This window comes from Cynara cardunculus (genome assembly GCF_001531365.2).
Source record: "Cynara cardunculus var. scolymus isolate 2C chromosome LG 4, CcrdV1, whole genome shotgun sequence".
Classification (NCBI taxonomy): domain Eukaryota; kingdom Viridiplantae; phylum Streptophyta; class Magnoliopsida; order Asterales; family Asteraceae; genus Cynara; species Cynara cardunculus.
The window spans coordinates 3834964-3845311 of NC_037531.1; the positions used below are offsets into that span (position 1 = coordinate 3834964).

The following is a 10348-nucleotide window of genomic DNA, read 5'->3' on the forward strand; positions in this document are numbered from 1 at the left end:
TTTGGCACAGAAGCGTCTTCAGATGATCCATCTTTAGCCCAGATTGCTTAATAAAACTTTTTAAGTTAATTATTAGCATCAAATTGATGCTAACATTATGATACACACAATGCTCGTAAAACTGCAAAACATTAACTTTTGGCCATTCAACAAACCACATTGGCTTAGCTTGGTCATGAAACCAAGGCTTATGCATGAGAGGAATATGCCACAACTTGGATAGCTCACCATCAAACATTGACCTTGAAGCTACTGAATGTCACCCATAACAGTGTGACCCTGCAAAATATAAAGGTTAACATACTTGCATTACGACTAGCACTCTAGGTTTAACCTTAATAGCTCCACCTCTACCCAACCACTCATAACCCTTTTCATCAAGGGAACTAAGAGAGATGAAATTCCTTCAAATCTCGGGAATATGTTTCACATTCCCAAGTGTTTAGGTGACGCCATCATGCATCATGATTCTAATTGTGCCTTAACCAACAAGAGGGCATGTAACATTGTTCCTTATCATCACAACACTTTGAAAACCTGCTCATATATATGAAACCAACTACGGTTGGGATACATATGAAATGTCCAACCCGAGTCTAGAATCCACTCCCTTATGGATTTTGTGTTATCATCGGAGACCGTCATGACTTCACTTTTTCTAGTTCCAACTTCATTGTGCTCTAAAATCTCAGCTTCCTCAGAGGCACTCGTTGTCTTGTTCTTGGTTTTGTGTTTGGCTTGAAACTTAAAACCATCATCAGTGATGTGACCTCTCCTTCTATAGAAGTTATAAAACTTTGTTTTACCATAAGATTTTGATCTTGATTTACTTGAAGAGCTCAAGCCTTTTTCAAATGGTCTTCCCCTTGCACTTAATCCATCAGCCTTTGGTTCATTATGGGGAATTATATCTTTCATGATCTCTTTTGAATTCAAAGTGGTATACACCCCTCAAGAGTAAGGGAATCCCTACGATAAATGATTGTATTCATAAAAGTAGTGAATGATGATGACAAAGAGCATAACAAAAGTAGACCCGAAACCTCAAGATTCTTTAAGTCACCAATTATCTCTTTAAATTTTGATAGATGTGCAGTAATTGAACCACCTTCATATAAACGATGGGCATATAAATTAAGCTTTATATGGAGCTTATTGGGCAAGCTCTTTATCATAAAGCAATTTATCAAGTTTACACCATATTCGATAAGTCATTTCCTCTTTCGCAACATCCTGTAAAATATTGTTGGACAAATGCAATCTAATCAAGGATGAGGCTCTTATGCCGTTTAATTCTTCTTCCTTTTCCTTCCAAGCACCGGACATAAAACCCGAACCTAAAATGTGTTTATGCAAATTTTGTTGGAAAAGAACATCTCTCATCTTTATCTTCCATAATAGATATGGGGTATCTTGTTCCATCAAAGGCAAATCGATTTTCATTGCCGACATAAAATGAACAGCTAGCAAATCAATAATCTTACAATCTTCAATTGATCACAAAATCTCAATATTAATACTTGAGCTCTGATATCAATTGTTGTGAGAATACCAAGATCCAAATAGCATAAGCTCGACAATTAGTGGTGTTGGTCCTGAAAGGGATGACAATAAACAGAAAGTAATTGTAGAAGGGGGGGGGGTTTAAATACAATTACACAAAAAAAAAATTAACTTTTTATTTCTTATTGATGTATATCAAGAATTAACACACAGAGATACAAAAGATTGTTGCAAAAGGTAGGAAAGGATAACCTAACCTAAACAATCTTACAAGGAGAAGAACTTACAAGAAAAACACAGAAAGTACTTGAAAGGAAATGAATAACATACTAAGTTTTTCTTCACATACAGGAGAGTAAGGAAGTAGAAGAGGATAGTCGATTGCCTTAAGAATGCCCTTAGAAAACTTTCAAAAAGTTAGTCTGGATGGGAGATGCATACTGCCTTTTAAACTATCTTCACCATTAAATGTATGGGTTCACTTGAGGATAAGAAGGCAGGGGTTGACTTGACCATTGTTGATGTCTTATTTTCATCATACACAGCGTGCATACATCACTGTTCATGCAGAGACAAACTTTTGAAGATATATGGTCAGTCTGTAAGAAGATCTTCTTTGGATGGATTAATAGCTTCAAATAGCTACTCACAAATCTTTGGTGCATTAAGATCTTCCTTTAATCTTCAGTCCATGAAGATCTTCATTCTTTGGTCCACGAAGATCTTCAATCTTCGGTCCATGAAGATCTTCCTTCAATCGGCTTGTAGATTCAAAAAATATTTTCAATCTTCATTTCAGCTACTCTGGAATCTTGGTGTGAATACTAGACAGTTGATCCACAATACCGCATCGGTGGCCTTCTGTCTTTAAACCGGCTAGATTTCGATTTTGTCAATGGCTTTAAGTATGTACCAAGATACCAATATACAATGAAACCAATAACTACTGCTAGAGTAGAGGAACAGATCAGTGTGTCATCACCACATCAATAGGTGACCCAACAATCTCCCCCTATTTGATAACGGCACAACCACTCTGAAAGAAATAAATACAGGATACACAAACTCTAAAATTCTTTTAGAAAAAAGTACTTATAAATTCAGTGACCCATGTAGATGTTCTTTTTGGGTTCTTTTCTCTCTTTTTTTTTGGTTTTTTTGTTGTTGATATTTTTGATTTTTTTTACTGTAAACATATATACAAAACAAATAATAAACCAGAGAGAAACAAATAAGAAGAACTTTTTTTTGAAGTAGATACAAAAATAAGTAATAACGATCAACAATTTAAGATAAAACAAACAAGTAACCCAAGAACAAATGAATTAAATTATTATAGCAAGATTCTAAGCGAAATAACGATTAACAATTTAAGATAATCAATCAACCACTAAGTAATGTAAACAATAATCAACCCAATAAAATGCAAAATCAAGCATTAGTAAAAGAGACAACAAGATGTTTACTTGAAAACCCAGAAAGGCCAAAAACCACGGAAAGAGAGCGTCGAGAACTTATCCACTATCACATTGATGACGATACACTTGAAAAATTACAACCTTTACAATGGAGAAATCAAAAGGTTCTTGATAAATTTGGGGAACAAGTTTTAGACCGAGAGACAGAGGGTTTATATTCTTAAATGGATAAGTTCAAAATCAACTCCTATATTAAGAAAAGAACAATTGGTGGTCAACACTGCTCACACTCACCAAATGGGCCAGGTTAATTGGCATTTGAATAATCCAACCTAATGTTTGTGGTTTGAAAAATCTCAACTCAACCCAACCCAACCTAAACCGTATGGGTTGGTCGGGTTAATTGGGCTAGTTGGATTGATACTTTAATACATCAAAATATTCTCCCAACCTTGAATATGTTGTTTTCTCTAGTCTACTCATTATATCTTTTTCATCATCAACCATTTGGTATAACTTATTCATACTTCTTAAATCTTAAGTATATCATATTCAATTAATATTCTAAATATATATGTGTGTGTGTGTTCACAGTTACTAAACATGTATACAAAGGAGCTAGTTATATAGAGATGGAGAATAGATTGAAATATATGTATATAAAGAGGGTACGTTATGCTATAATTCTCTAATCTACATATTAATAGAGACTTAACAAAAATTTAAAATCAAGAAATAAAAGGATGCCGTGTTCATCGGGTTGGGTTAGGTTGGATTCAAATAAAAGTAACCCAATATCAACCAAACGGTTTGAAGACTTTACATCTTGATTAGACATCAGATTGCTTTGGATTGAGTTCTTTCGTGTTGGGTTGGGTTAATCGGATTGGTAGGGTTGGTCGGGTTTTTGAGCACTCCTAACGCCAGATAGAAAACATACTAGCGACTTTCCATGCGGGCAGAGTTGCAGGAGAAGCCGGGAGCCACTGTCCAGTTCATGCTTCTAGGATCTAAGGTGATAAATTTGGCGGCATAATAAGCCACATATGAAAGTTGCATGGATTCCATGGCTTGGGACTCCAATAGCATATAAGGCATCCAATATTTGAGGTAGAAGGAAACAACTCATAAATATCCATCTTGTATTCAAACCAAAAAACTATATTAAGAACATAAACTCCTCCAATATTCATCTCAAGTCAAAATGATCACCCATAAACAAAGCAATACTAAAGTAATCAAAGTTCTCCGAAAGGAAAGATCCTCCACCATCTCACCCTTAAGGACATAAAGTATGTCTTGCAACCCTAACCAACTCTAAACAAAAATTAAACTTGTATATTGGAAGCGGCTTACTCAACATATCTAAGGCATTATTGTGAGTGTTAATCTTGACCACTTTAACATCACCTTTAGCTACTACCCCACGAACATTGTGATGACGAATATCGATGTTCTTCGTCCTATCATGAAACATCCAATCTTTGATCAAGAGATCCACACATTGATTGTCACGTGGAACCTCTTCGACCTTCAGATGATCATTTAATTCACAAAAAAAAAATCTATTGATCCAGATAACTTTTTTCACACCTTCATTAACCGCCATATAATTTGCTTCCATTGTAGATAAAGCAAGGGCAGTTTGAAAATATGCCTTCTTACTAATGGCAAACTCATCAAGAGTAAAAAAGTATCTAGTGATAAATCTTCTATTATCAAGATCCTTGACATAATCAGAATCTACATAGCCAAGCAACCCCAAAGAATTCTTCCTAAAATGCGAACACACATTTGTCGTACCCCTCATGTAACGGAAGATCCATTGGACAACCCTCAAATGCTATTTAACCGAGTTGGCCATATATCTTTTCACCATAGAAATTTCATTGGGAAGGTCAGGACGGGTATAAATCATGACATAAATCCAAGATCCTACTGCACTAGAATATGGAACTCTTGCCGTATATACAATAACGTCTTGATTTGAAGGACTTAAAGCAGATGATAACTTGAAGGCTCAAATGGAGTATTGATAGACTTTTCTTTAGACATATAGAACCAATGAAGAACTTTTTCAACATACCCTTTTTGACTAAGGTATAATTTCCTCGCTTTTATGTCACGAATAATCTCCATACCAAAAATTATCTTTGTGTCTCCCAGATACTTCACATCAAATTTGAAATTTAAAAAGTCTTTAACTTCTAAACTTCTCCCACATGTTTAGATGTTAAGAGCATGTCATCTACATACAAGGGAAAATATAACATCGAGTCGGCATCACACTTCTTCAAATAATCGCAGTTGTTGTACGAAGAATTATATAAGTCATGTGCAGTCACAAAGGCATTGAATCTCTTCTACCATTGCCTGGGAGATTGTTTGAGCCCATAGCGAGAATTTATAAGCTTGCACACGGAACCTTATATATTTGAAAGCAGTTTAGTTGTTGCATAAAAATCTCTTTCTCAAGTTCTCAATTCAAAAAAGTGGTCGTCACATCCAATTGCTCAAGCACAAGATAATTGAATGCGACCATTATAAGCCATGCATGTATAGTTAATGCTAGGATTTTGACTATAATATTTTGTGACTAACCGAGGTTTATTCCTTGGCTTTCATTTGGAGTGTCTCTTCTTTCAACTTATAAATCCACTTGCATCTAACCAACTTCTATCTTTAGGAGCAGATACAAGTTCAAAGTTCCATTCTTTTGCAAGGATTCCATATCTACGTGCATTGCCATCATCTATTTATCCATATATTTTAAATTCATAGCCTCACTATAAGAAGTAGGCTCAACATGTTTTTTTTCTTTCACTACACTCAAAGCATGTGCTACTAAATCGGCTTCTTAAGTACAGTGTGTAGGTGTATAATTTGTCTTTTTTCCTTATCACGTGCAATACACAATTCAGGATCTAGTGAGATGGTTGTGACAGAAAATCACCTACCACTTGAACACCTATAATAGAAGAAGAACAACATAAGAAGAAGTGTATTATCATTAGTAGCATAAGCGTTCGATGTTGGAGCAATAACTTGCTCCACTCTGTCAAAGGTTTATGTTTAGGAGTTTTAGAAATGGTCTCACATGTAGAGAATGGAGAATCATGCAACATAGGAGGTTCATCAAAAGTGACATCTTGGCTTATAATGACCTTTGTTTACAGGCACCATCAATGCTCCCCGAATGAGGGTGTAGATGAGTGGGTGGGGGTTGGAGAGAGATGGTTTGAAAGAGGGGGTGAGGTCGGCTTGAGAGGGGAGGGGAATCAAATGTTTCTTTTTGGAAAATTTGGTTCGAAGTAGAAAAAAAGATTTTTTTTTAAAATTGGTCCGGCTTGTGGTTTTTGTGAAAAGAAAAGGGAGAGAGAGGGATTGGTTGGAGGAAAAAGGGTTGAGGGTGGTTTGGAAAAATCTGTATTGATCCTTCTATATCAATATATATTTTTAAAATGAAAGTTTTTCGTGTTTCTATTCATCCCCCCTTCTACAAACTGTTCTAAAACTCTTGTAGACCCGGTTGAGACCAATAAGTGGTATCAGAGCAGTGTTTTCTTTTTGTCTTGTTTAGTTGTTTATCTGCATTTTATTATCTCTCTTTCTCTAGATAATTTACTGTTTTTCAATTGGCTTTGCAAAACACAAGCACAAACTTTCACGATAATGGCTCCCTTGCCAAACCTCCCCGATTTTTAAGAGACAACTTTAGTCTCTGGAAGAATCGAACGTCTTTTTTCTTGGAAGGTGTGGATCTTGAGATCCCAAATTATATAGAGAATGGACCTTATTTTCCATATGCTATATCTCTGGATGTTCTTGAAACAGCTATGACTACCGCGATTCTTGAACGGCAGATTCCTAAGCTCCCTCATCAGTGGAGTGATGAAGACAAGAAGAAGGTGGCTATAGATACTCGAGCGAGATCTATAATAGCCATGTCTCTTCCTCATGAGGTCTATCACTTTGTGATGAAGCTTGGGACCTCGAAAACCATGTAGGACACTCTTTGTGTTAAATATGAACGTACCTCTCAGGTACAAGAATCGAGGAAGATAAATCTAGTAAGACAATAAGAAAGCTTTCTCTATGGAAAAAATGAAACATTTTCTGAAGTACATCAAAGATTTAATTGTCTTTGTTAGGACTGAGAAATCAGTATTAATTGTATTCGTCTTGAAAGTTTATAAATAGTCTATAATTGTAAAAAGTCAGCGTGTTTGACTTTTCTTATAGGTTTGACTTGTCTTTGTATGTTTGACCATATAAATATGGTTAAGTCTTTGTAATTAGAGTAGAGAGAGAGCTTATYGTAATACATACGTACATAATAGAAGGTTTGACCAGAATTGAGAGGATTGACTTTTCCTCTCAATATTCATATATGTGTTCTTGATGATCTTAATGCAATATCAAGATTCTGCCATGATTGTTGTGATGAAATGAAGAATTGATCAGTGATTACGGACACACAATTGGTATCAGAGCCGGAATGCARGAAATCAGATKAAGAAATCGAAAAGATAAGTGAWTTTTTTCTGAATTTTTTTTGGTGTTCTTCGTGTTCTTGATTTTTCTTTCTGTTTGATTCGATTTTTCATAAAAAATCTTGTGTTTTCATGTTATAAAATGATCAAAATGCTCGAAATTGTATTGTGAATCTTTGTTACTCACAAAATTTTCTGATTTGATCAATCTTTATCAAGATTTAATCAGATTTTTGTGTTTTTGAATTTTTTCGTGTTCTTGATTTTTTTTAAATGTTAGTGTTTTTGATCCATTTTGTTGTTAAATTTTTTTTGTTTTTGTGTTTTTGATAGTTTTGATTTGTTTTTAATATTTTAGTTTTGTTATTTTTTGTTAAACCGCCCATTTCAAAAGCCCATTTTATTAGCCCAATATTAAACAATTCATAACACGTCCTATTCTAAATCAATTGGATTTTGGTTGAGCAGATAAGGGATAAACAGCAAGACAGTTGGCCGGTTTGTTCATTGTGCATCATAGGATTCAAGTCTAATCCTCACAAAGCATCACCGGATTTCAAGCGGTATTCATCGTCACCGCACATCACTTGAGCGGAGAAYGAGCGGAGAGGTAAACCGATCAACTCTTGCCTTGATATATTGAGCGGTATTCATATACACCGCACACCATTTGAGCAGATTCTTCACAGCTTTGAGAGGTTTACACTAAACCTCACATTATTTCATCGGATTATTTCAAATCAGGTAAGTCTTGTTTTTTAATTTTGAGCGGGTTAGGTTTAACATTGAGCGGACTTGACCGGTTTAAGTATAGTCTTGAGAGGACTTGACCGRTTTAAGTTTTACWCTTGATCGGKTTATGACTTAGAAATTTTTTAAYCAAAGCTTTCTGTCCGGATTTAGAAACCRTTCAATTTCACATCCATTTTTAAATCTGAGTATTCTGTCCGGTTTAGAACTTGTTGTGCATCGAAGAATTTTGAGCAGACTTCTAATCCGCTTGATTTCATTTACCCAGATTCTTCATTATTCGTTGTTTCTTGATTAAATTTGGTAATTTGTTCAATAACCTATCAAAAATCGATTGAGATTGGTGAGATTTATTTGAGCATTTCTAATCGATTGAGAGTCCTGTCAGGTTTACACTCTTGTCAGGTTTATCATTCATTATGTCAGGTTTATACTAATCTGTCAAGAGTGAACTGCTCAACAGTGAACTGCTAAGCAGATTGGTTGATTGTTGGTTTGCTGTTATTTTGTGCTGTTTAGAGTCTTCAAGACTACTTAAAATATGTTTTAGAGTGCTATTGTTTGATTTGTGCTGTGTTTGTGGAGAAGAGAGTCTTGTGAAAATTCATATGGTGAGATGATGCAAATGTGGCACAGTAGTCTTGGTTAGCAGATGGATGTAATCTATCTGAAATAACCAAGCTATTACTAGCTCTTTCAATGTTGCAATGTTCTGAACAACTGTTGAGTATATTCTTCGAAGGAGGTTTAAAAGGTTGTTTGAGCAGAATAGTTTAACAGCAACAACATTGTGTGTGTGAACAAGAAGAAAGGACTGTAGATTTGTGAGGAACTCATGCAGGACTGTAACAGACGCAGACCTTGATTTGAAACTGCAACTAACACATTCACAAAGAAAAGCTTAAACACACAGGTTGTGCATGCTGTTGTCTGTAAGATTTCTGATACGGTTCAAATAGAGGTTAATAATTTCTTGTTATAGCACTGAAACAGCAGATTTGATTTGTTCTAGCACTGAATGAAACAACATTAATTAGATTTGATATGTTCTAGCTGTTTGTTCTTGTTGTTTGTTTAAGGAATTTTTGAGTACTGGAACAGCAACAGGTACAATCTGTGTGCAAATTGAAACTGTGTTTGTGAGTTTGTAATGTGTTTGCTGTTGTATATCTGGGTGCAGTTTTAAGCAGCAGCAACAACATTGTGACAACAGCAACATCGTTTGTGTTTGGACAGTTTAAGCAGTTTGTAGTGTGCAGTTTTGGCTTGAGCAATTTAGAAACCGACAGAAAGCAATCTGTTTGAGTGATTTAGCTGCAGTAACAAGCGTCACAGGTCTGTTTTGAGTGGTTTGCTCTTAACAGGTTTGTTGTGGCTGTTGGTTAACAGCTGTTTGGTGACTGTTTTGATTTTGAACTGTCTCCAATTCTCAGTTCTAAGTTGCTGTTTTGTTTAAACTCAAGACAGGTTGCTGCTGCGGAATTCTTTAAAGTTTAAGTAGCAAGTTTAACAACAGCAAAACAGGTTGTAACAGCAGGTTTCTGTGTCAATTGGTTTATGTGTAATAGCAGCAGCAAAGCAACTCAAACTGTTTTGACAACAAACTCACAATTGGTTATCACAATTGTTGAGTATTTCCATTGCCGTCCACGAGGAGGAACTCACATCGATTGTTGATGATGCTAGTGACACCATAAACTCACAAGTCTTAACAACTTGCAGGTTTGTGCAGGTTTGAAACAACAGCAACTCAAGGTTTATAACAGTAGTGCTAGTGTTAGTATAAAAAGAAGTCTGTTTTAACAGCAACTGTTTGTGATGTGTTGGTAACAGCAGTATAAGCAACAAGTGACTGTGTGCATAAACAGGTTGTTTGTGTAATTAATTATGTTGTGTGTTTGTTCTGTTTGTTGTTCAATATCATACACAGACAGCATCTTCAAAACAAAACTGCAGCAGCAACTTCTAAAACAGAATAGCAGTAGCAAAGTGTGCAGGTAGTGCAGGTACTTGCTGTTATAAGTCACTAAAGCCTAGAACAGTGTGCAGGTTTGTTTCTGAGTTGTAACAGCAAGAACTACAACAGTGTGCAGCAGCCTGTGTTAAAGAAAACTGTTGGATTACACTTTGCTTTGACAGATTCTTCCAAAGCTGTTTTGACAGTATTCAAAGACTGTTAAGCTT

General features: G+C 35.5%; 1 long non-coding RNA gene across 1 annotated transcript; it reads left to right on the forward strand.

Moving 5' to 3' along the window:
* Positions 1-7964: 7964 nt before the first annotated feature.
* Positions 7965-9864, forward strand: LOC112510751. Its single transcript, XR_003069051.1, has 3 exons — positions 7965-8024; positions 9345-9528; positions 9632-9864. It is a non-coding gene; the product is annotated as an uncharacterized LOC112510751 (long non-coding RNA).
* Positions 9865-10348: the final 484 nt, after the last annotated feature.